We start from the raw sequence: 8,707 nt of genomic DNA, 5'->3' as shown, positions 1-8,707 counted from the left end.
AAGGGAGTCTTATATAATGTAATGTAGTCATGGGAGTGATTATCCCATCACCTTTACCATATTCTCTTGTCTATGAGCAAGTCACAAATTCCACTTGTCCTCAAGAAAACAGGATAATACAGGGTGTCACTAATTGAGGATCATCTTAGAATTCTACTTACCAGTGTGTGTTCCATTCACAGAAATGAGAGATGGGAGCTGAGTGTGCTGCTTCACCAAACCAGACTGAGCTTGTTCTGTTCTGCCTGCTCCATCACTTCTTCCTCCTGTAAAGAAGATCCTTGGGCCCAGAACCAGCTCTTCCCAGTCCTTTAGCCTATGAGCCCGAAGCCTGACAGCACCTTCTATCAGGAGCCCACTTTGCTAGTAGGTTGAGCCTGGAATCATCTTGCCTTCCTAAGCCTGGAAACTTATGCCTCAGATGACTATGTCTTAGATTCCATAGATTCATCTGTTCATTCCTCTTCATGTACCACTGCCAGACTCTATGCTGGGAAAATAAAGAGCCCTCTCCCTTGGTAGACCAGACTCTATCTTGTAGTTATTAGATTCACTTCTGTTTCAATTCAGAAGATACCTGGAATTTTGGCACTAACATCCAGAGATGCCAGAACTCTGAACATGCCCATCATAATGGATTTCTTAAAGGTCAGTGCAGCCTACATTGCATTTTGGACTATTGTCTAAAGTCTTCACAAGATGCCCATAACTAGGTAGGCTCATGCCCAGCTTGTCTGCCTCTGTTTCTCCCCTACTTCCCTCTCCTCCATCCTGCCTCCAGGATGCCTTCTATCATGGACTAGGAGAACTATGAGAGCCGCCACTGTACTTGCAGCTAGAGGCTGCTGCAGCAAGTTGGTTTCACTTATATCTAATGAATAGCTTTAAATAAAATCATGGCTGTGTTTTGTTAATGATATTTCTGATTCTGGAAAAGGCAAACATGTTCATCTGTAACACGACCTGAATACTTTTACCTTTTGGGGGTTAATGAGAACACAGGACTATAAATAAAGCAATAGTCCATAGCAGAAGTCTCTGACCAAAAGTTGATAGTGATTGTGTATTCCCGTCATGTCCCTGGTGGGGGAGCAGAAAGAAAGCCTCTGCCTGAAGTCCCAGTCTCCCTGGAAGCATCCAACTGCAGAACAGGTGTCAAAGAAGAAGGCTCCAAATAGGGCAGGAAGCATATTGCGTCTGTCCTTAGCTTGCTGGTAAAAATTTGGTCAGTGCTCCTCTTAGTCTAAATAAATGTGTTTTGTTCACTGACTATCCAGCTAATACAGGAGCTAATAAGTATTCAACATATTCTTATGCAGAAATAAATGAATAGATGAATAGATGAATGGATGAGTTATATTACTCATCAATCATTTGTGTATTTATCATTTTAAAACATATTCATCAGGTGAGTTTGTCTTCCCCACTTGCCACTCCCCAGTTTTGGCAGGTGCTGAGAGCTTAGATTCGTTCTTTCCCGTTGGATCTATGGTTTCCTTTGCTTTTCCATAAATGAACTGACTATCTCATCTTAATTCTGTCTAGACCTGGACCGTCTAATTAAGCACTTCTGCTCTTCTAGATCCTAGACTTCTCTATCTTGACCCATTCTGTCCCTTATAACCCATGCTTTGCTGTGATAATCTTTAAGAGTACTTCTTCAAACCAGGAACCTGAGATGAGAACCATTGAAATACACAACCAACAGGTGGTTTTATATTAATATACCATGGTTTCTTGATTCTTACATTACCTGCATTGTTGTTTTACAAATAGATACTTAAGAAAGTTGATGTGGTGGAGTGGTGGTTCATTACACATTTTTGAGAGCTCTATGACTTTTCCATGATGTTTTTAATTTTTTTTATTTTATATATATGCCAATTATATAATCTTGCAGGCATTTTCTAAAGCCTTAGTATGACCATTATTTAAGAAAATAGTGCCACCATTTCAGTGACCACATTTATAGTTTGTTTATGATCACATCAAAGCCAACTAGTACTATTCTAATTATCTGAGCAAAGGAGGAAAGAATAAAGGTAGATTAAAGCATAAAATATGTTTTCTGTCTAAGTGATGTCACTTCATCCTGCACCAGGGATAGCTTTGCAGTAGTTTGCAAAGGAAAAAAAGTAATGAAAAAATTGAATCATCACAGATCCCACATTAGTACTAGCATGCTAAATTCAAAATAATTTATTCCAGCAGTCAGTATCATATTCACATTGTGAGATGAAATTTAGTTTTAGCAAAAGAACCATATCCATCACATTAAATTAATGTTGTTAATTTAAATGTTATTGGTTTTGTTTGTATTTGATTTGTGACTGTTTTGATTTTATAGTTGTATAAGAATTATAAGCATAAAGAATATATACTCAGTTTTATGTCTCTACATATTTTAGCATGTCAGGAATAAAAGAATAAAATGTAAATATTCACTGTCTTTTCCTACCAAATACTGCCTACTAGCACCCAAACTTCCAACTTCCCTGAAGTTGTCTCCAAGTCTTTCCATTCCTGGAGAACAATGGAGCTGTCCTGAATCAGGGGGATCCCTCCTCTGGGCCACTGGATAGATCCAAATTTTGCACAAGAACCTCACTCTGCAGATGATAAGGTTTATAGATTACCTAGGGTGGAGTAAACTCTCTGAGAATTTCATTGCAGGAAGGTTTATAACTTGGTTGAGGTTGAGCTTGTTGACATGAGGCATCATGGTACTAGAGGACATCATCCCTTCAAAGAAACACTAAAACAAAAACCAGAGCAGGTATCAGAGCTGAAATTAGCTCCCACTGATGATATGACCTGGGCATGGATCGAAAGCTCAAAATCTGTCTACATGACCTTCTCAAGTGGACACCAAAGTCAGGGGTTGGAAATGGTTCCCAGGGAAGAAAGTCTTACATTCTAGGTTCCTACTCTAATGAGAGAAGACAGGATAGACTGCACAGCTCTGCTCTCTATAGATTCTAGTCTATAGGGCCAAAGGACTTATCCCACTCCTGTGCATTAACTGTGGGAGACAGTGTTGATGGTGAAACCTAAAACCATCATTTCTGTCACTGGCTATAGCACATGCATAGAAGGACAGTAGAGTGCAGGCGTCTGAGTTTGCCTCCTCTGTGGACATCACACCTCAGAAGTTTCAGTGCTTTTAGTTGAGCCTTGGAAGAAAGAATGGTGGATAGGAAGGAGGGTGGGCAGGTAATTAATGTCAGACCAGTGCCCAGAATGTTCCCTCTCCTCTTCATAACAGATCTACTTAGGAATGATCTCAGCCTCCACATTCTTGGAATTTACTGCTTTCTCTCATTTCACATGAAGGGACTTGAGCCTGGTCCAGACTTTCAGAAGTCTTGAGTATTAGGAATCCCATGATGGGGACTCCTCCACTCCTTTCTCCTACCGGGTCCTGAGACTCATATTTGGTTGCCTGTTGAGCACAGGGAATCCTTAGAATGAAAAAGGTCTCTGTGCTTTCACCATCACTCCTGGCCTCTATGCACTAGATGCCAGTAGCAACCTCCTCCTAATTGTGGCACACAAAAATGGCTCCAGAAATTGCCAAATGTCCCTTGTGGTAGGAGAACAGAATCTCCTCTGGTTAAGAATCACTGGTGACAAATGAGAGATTTTTGAATGTCTACCTGCAAGACTATGAAGGGTTCATTTCCATTTATCTGCTTGTCCAGAATCATTGTACTACCACAAGCGGATCAATATTACAAATCAGTATCAATGTTACCTCACCCTAGATCTCCACAGACAGCTATGAGGAGTAATTCACCAAATCAAACTTCTAGTAAATCAGCAAGGTAATTCAGAAAACCACATGTTTATTGGTTACCTATTAACTGTATTCACTATATGATCTCCAATTCTTCCAACTCTCCTGCAGGATAGGAGTTAGCAATGCTATTTCACAGGTGAAAACTTTGAGGCACAGAGAAGTTAGCTTATGAGGGGGAGCTAGGATTTCATCATAGGTGAATTTTGCTCCAAAGTGAATGTAACTATCCTGTTTCTGAGTGCTCCAAAATATCCCTGATGAAATGCTGCAATGCACAGCACTGGAGCAGAGCAATGCAGTGGTCCTGTCACCACTAAAGCCACAAAAATTGTGCCACACACAGATAGGCTGTCAGTGAGCTGTCAGCCAAGTGGCCTGGGGGCCTGCACCACCACTCTAAGGCTGACCTTGCAATGCTTTTTGGATTCCCATGAAACCTGAGCACCCTTTTAAAGCACTTTACTGTCTCTGGATGTTGGCCAAATCTCCTTCTACTTGTCTTATTTGAATTGTGACTGTGATAAAAACCTCTGTCTTTTAAGGAGTGAGGTGGCCTCATTCAGAGCTCACGATTCTAGAAGTATGTTCTGAGAAGTATGTCCTCAAGAACATATTTTGTCATTTCATGTCCACTGGTGCATTTTTCTCCAAATCTTTGGAGGTTATATCCATTTTGTAAACTTATAGCAATTGCCTGTAAAGTTCCAAACAAAATTCTCACTGGCCTATTTTAAAAGTTCCCAAAATAATATAGTTGGAAAAAAATAGAATCTCCTGCGATTAATTGCTAAAATTCCCATGATAATATATATTTGCATCTCATTTTCCTAGCTACTTTAGGCTGAATTCTCTTTTCACAAAATGATGACATAAAACTGAAATATGGCTGTGAGAAACCCTGGCAAGTGGTTCCAGCAGTGGCCCCTTTAACATTTTGGTGGGATGTTTTAGCACTTTTATTCTCTGTCACCCATCTACCCCTGCCTCCAGCTTGCTTCCCAATTTTCCATGTTTTTTTTTTTAGTAATTTGTAACTCAGATTACTCTAAGTGGTTTAGTATGTTAGCCAATTTCCTTAATACTCCAGGGGCCATGTCATCAGAATCTACTGATTTGTATACATTCATATTTCCTAGGCCTTTTCTTATCTAGGTTTTGACAATAGCAATTTGGGTAAGGATTTCATTACTTCCTAATTGCTCTGATTTCTTTTCTTTATTTCCTCCCGTTAAAGACATATTTAGAAAATGAGCTCCCTATTTCAGCAGCTTTAATCCTGCCCTTCATCCTCTGTTCCTTCTTTCCTTATTACCTGAGCTGAGGTTTCTTGGAGAGCTAATTCACTCATTCATTTCCTTTTGGAGGCAGAGAAAGCTTGGTTCTGCCTTTTAGACTTTTATTTTTGCTAAAGAGTTTAGGACAGAAAAGCGCATTTTTAAAAACTTTCCATCCTCTCATATATTTCTCCCACAAGCTGCTTGTAGATCATTTCCCTCTCTAGTTGCATTAGTTTAATGTTCAGTGGAGCTGATAAGAGAAAGCTAAATTCCAAACATACCACAAATCTCCTAAGGCACTTTTGGACCTAGCTTCCAAAGTAACCTTGTTTTTAACCCTACAGGTTTTTTAATTTCTCTTTTGTTTTGCTGAAAGTGAGCCTTCAAGCTCTATCCTCCTCTACTTTGCAGAGCAGAATCTCAAAAATGGAGGAGGTAAAGAAATGCTTTCTTAGATTTGGGTTGAATTTTTACTTCCAGGAACACTTAAAATCCCCTTCACTGTCTGTTCAGAGGTGGTTATTGTGTAGTAGATTAAAACATTGTCTCCATTTGGTAATCAGGTATTTCTGGAAATGTTTGCCTTCACTGTGTGTGTGTGTGTGTGTGTTTGTGTGTGTGTGTGTGTCTAACCGGTAACTCAAACCGATGCTACCTGTTACTCACATCTGCATGAAATCAGCAATCATTTTGGTTAATCCAAGCAGAAAGTTCCCAACATCTGGAGGTTTGAAATTGGTGAACAGAACTCCTGGATTCTTGCACTGCTTTTTTTCCTTCTGGTTTTTGTCCTTGTGCTTGGCATCAGTGTAGACATCGCCTTGGTGGTTCCTCTCATAAACTGAGCCTTGCGGTTCAGACGTGTTACTGAAGTTAGCCTGCAAAGAACGTCATGGGCCTCGGTGGAGAGTTGTTGGATGAACCCCAGACCATGTTATGAAACAAACCCTTGTTTCCAGGGCGAAACAGTTGCTGGATGATTTGTTTTACGTGGTTGCAAATAAAAATGACAAAAGTAAAACATCCTTAATTTCTGGGAAAGTCAGTGCTACAATTTCAAGAAAAAGTTATTGAAGGAAGGGATGATGTCTCATGATGGGAGATCTATTGGAGACAGCCCAATAGCTTTTCCAAACTGGGGACACTTTCTCAGCTCTGGGGACTGAGCTCTGTGTCTTGGACTGAGGAGTAGGAGTCAATGGTTATGCTGGCAGCCAGTTGTGGAGGCCATGGATCCCATTTCCCCACCCACACTGGTCTTCCCTTCTCTTTCCCAGTTGAATCCTTGCCTGAGGCCCCTGTGTCTTCTTGGGCTTGATTTCTGCCTTTGAATCTCATATAATACCCCTTGGAGCCTGATCGTTAAGGTTGGGCTTCTCTGTCTGCTGCATCACCTTCCCCAAGATTGCATGGTCAAATCTTTGATCCTTGGTCTATATCTGTTCCTTTGGCCTAGGATCATTTCTGATGGGGCCTCTTCTTGTGTGAAATATTGAATTTGTTGTTCCTCAATTAAACCATTACTAACCTAGTGTTCATGGTCTGTAACATTTATCCAGTCTTCCAGATCAGCCTAGATCTCAGGGAGAGACCTGCTGTATAATGGTTTGCATATCACCTCTTAATCCTGTCCCTACCACCCCAAAGTTTAAAATGCAAAGATGGAATGACCCAAGTATGATGCAAATTCAGCAATAACGTCTAAAGAAAAATTGTCAAGTAAGGATAATTTTGCCACACCTCCTACCTGCCCACACTCCCACAGGAGACATTTGGCTGAGTCTGGACATTTTTGGTTTTGGGGACTGGGGGAAAATTGCTGGTGGCATCTAGTAAATAAAGACCAGGGATAGATACTAATAACCATCCCACAGTGCACTGGATGGACCCCACAACAACAAATTATCTGTAATCTCAGTAGTGCTGAGATTGAGAAACCCTGATCTAAAGGAAAATCAGGTGAAAGTAATAGATACACCGCTCAACAGAAAGGATTTTTTTTTCCCTCTCAGGCTCAACTTACTTTATTTTCTATTTATTTCACTGAACATTAGTCCATGGTAAGTCTACAGGTGCTGATAGACTTCACTGAGATGTCCTTTAGCTCACCTTGCACTGTGTTCCCTAAGTAAGACCTTTACATTGTACCAAGGAATTTCCCTGGCACACACATGTACATACATACATACATTAACTCAGCAAACATTTTGAGAGAACCTACCTGTACTAAGAGGAAGACAAGGCTCTGGGTATACAAAAGTGATCAACACAGTCTCTGCCATCAAAGAGACTAGTGTGGGAGCCAGCAAGTAATCTAAAGATTGTTGTATGACGAGATACGGTAGACTAGACATGCAAAAGGAGGAGCATTGCTGTCAGAGTGAAAGCCGGGGAGTACTTCCTACAAAAGCCAAAATCTGAGCTGAGTCTTAATGTATACTTAGTGGTGGTTCAGCGTAATAGGGCAAAAGACTGAAGCAGCCATAGGAAAGCATAGGGTATGAAAAGGGAGTATCACAATCAGCCTTTTCCAGAGAAAGAGATCCCATAGGATACATACAGATACATAAAGGAGATTTACTCTGGGAGTTGGCTCACATGCTTACGGAGGCTGAGAAGTTCCACTATAGACCACCATTGAACTAGAGAACCAGGAGAGTCAGTAGTATCATTTAGTCTGAGTCCGAAGGCCTGAGACCCAGAGGGTTGGGAGCAGGGGTGCTTGTGGCTTGTGTGAGTCTAGAATCTGAAGGTCCAAGAACCTTAAGCTCTGATGTCCCAGGGCAAGAGAAGATGGATATCCTAGTTCATAAGAGACAGCAAATTCTCCCTTCCTCTGCTTTTTTGTTCTATTGCTGCCCTCAGTGAATTGCATGAGGCAAACCCTCTTGGTGATTGGTGGGTCTTCTTTACTTAGTCTACCAATACAAGTGCTCATCTCTTCCAGAAACATCCACACAAACACACTCGGGAATAATGTTTTACCAGCTATCTGGACACCCCTTAAGCCAGTCTAGTTGACACATAAAATTAACCATTGCAGGTAGCTATTTAATAGGACTGGCTGGCTGCCCAATGCCTTCTTTGATTCTTTCAGGGTAGAATAGCCTTTCAGGGTGAGTAAGGTGAGAAAATACTATGGATGTAAAAATAAAGAAGGCAGATGATTTGTCTAAAGCCACAGCACAAATCAGTGTTAGGTTTAAAATAGTTTCTAGTTTTAGAAATAGAAATAGATACAGCGGATTATGTATGTATTTATTTATGCATTCATTCATTTTCTTATTCAATAATTACTTATTGAGAGACTAAGCACTAGGTAAGTTCAAATCCCAGCTTTAACACAAATGTTGGACAAGTTACTCAAGCTCTGTGAGCCTTAGTAGGCTTGCCTGTCAAATAGAAACAAGAGTAGTAACTGTTTCTCTTGGGGTCTTTTACAAATATTAAATGAGTGAAATGCTTTTGAAGCTTTTAGCATACAACACTTAGGGCAGGCATCCAACTTTATTGCCATCATTGTCTTCATCATCATCATCATCATCATCATCATCATTACTTTCGCTATCATTATCCCCCTCTCCCAAGTGCATGCTTTCAGTACCAGGGCTTTAGCACTGCCACCTACGCA

This window comes from Mandrillus leucophaeus, unplaced genomic scaffold (genome assembly GCF_000951045.1).
Source record: "Mandrillus leucophaeus isolate KB7577 unplaced genomic scaffold, Mleu.le_1.0 Scaffold297, whole genome shotgun sequence".
NCBI classification, from domain to species: Eukaryota; Metazoa; Chordata; class Mammalia; order Primates; family Cercopithecidae; genus Mandrillus; species Mandrillus leucophaeus.
Note: the sequence above shows the minus strand (reverse complement) of the source record.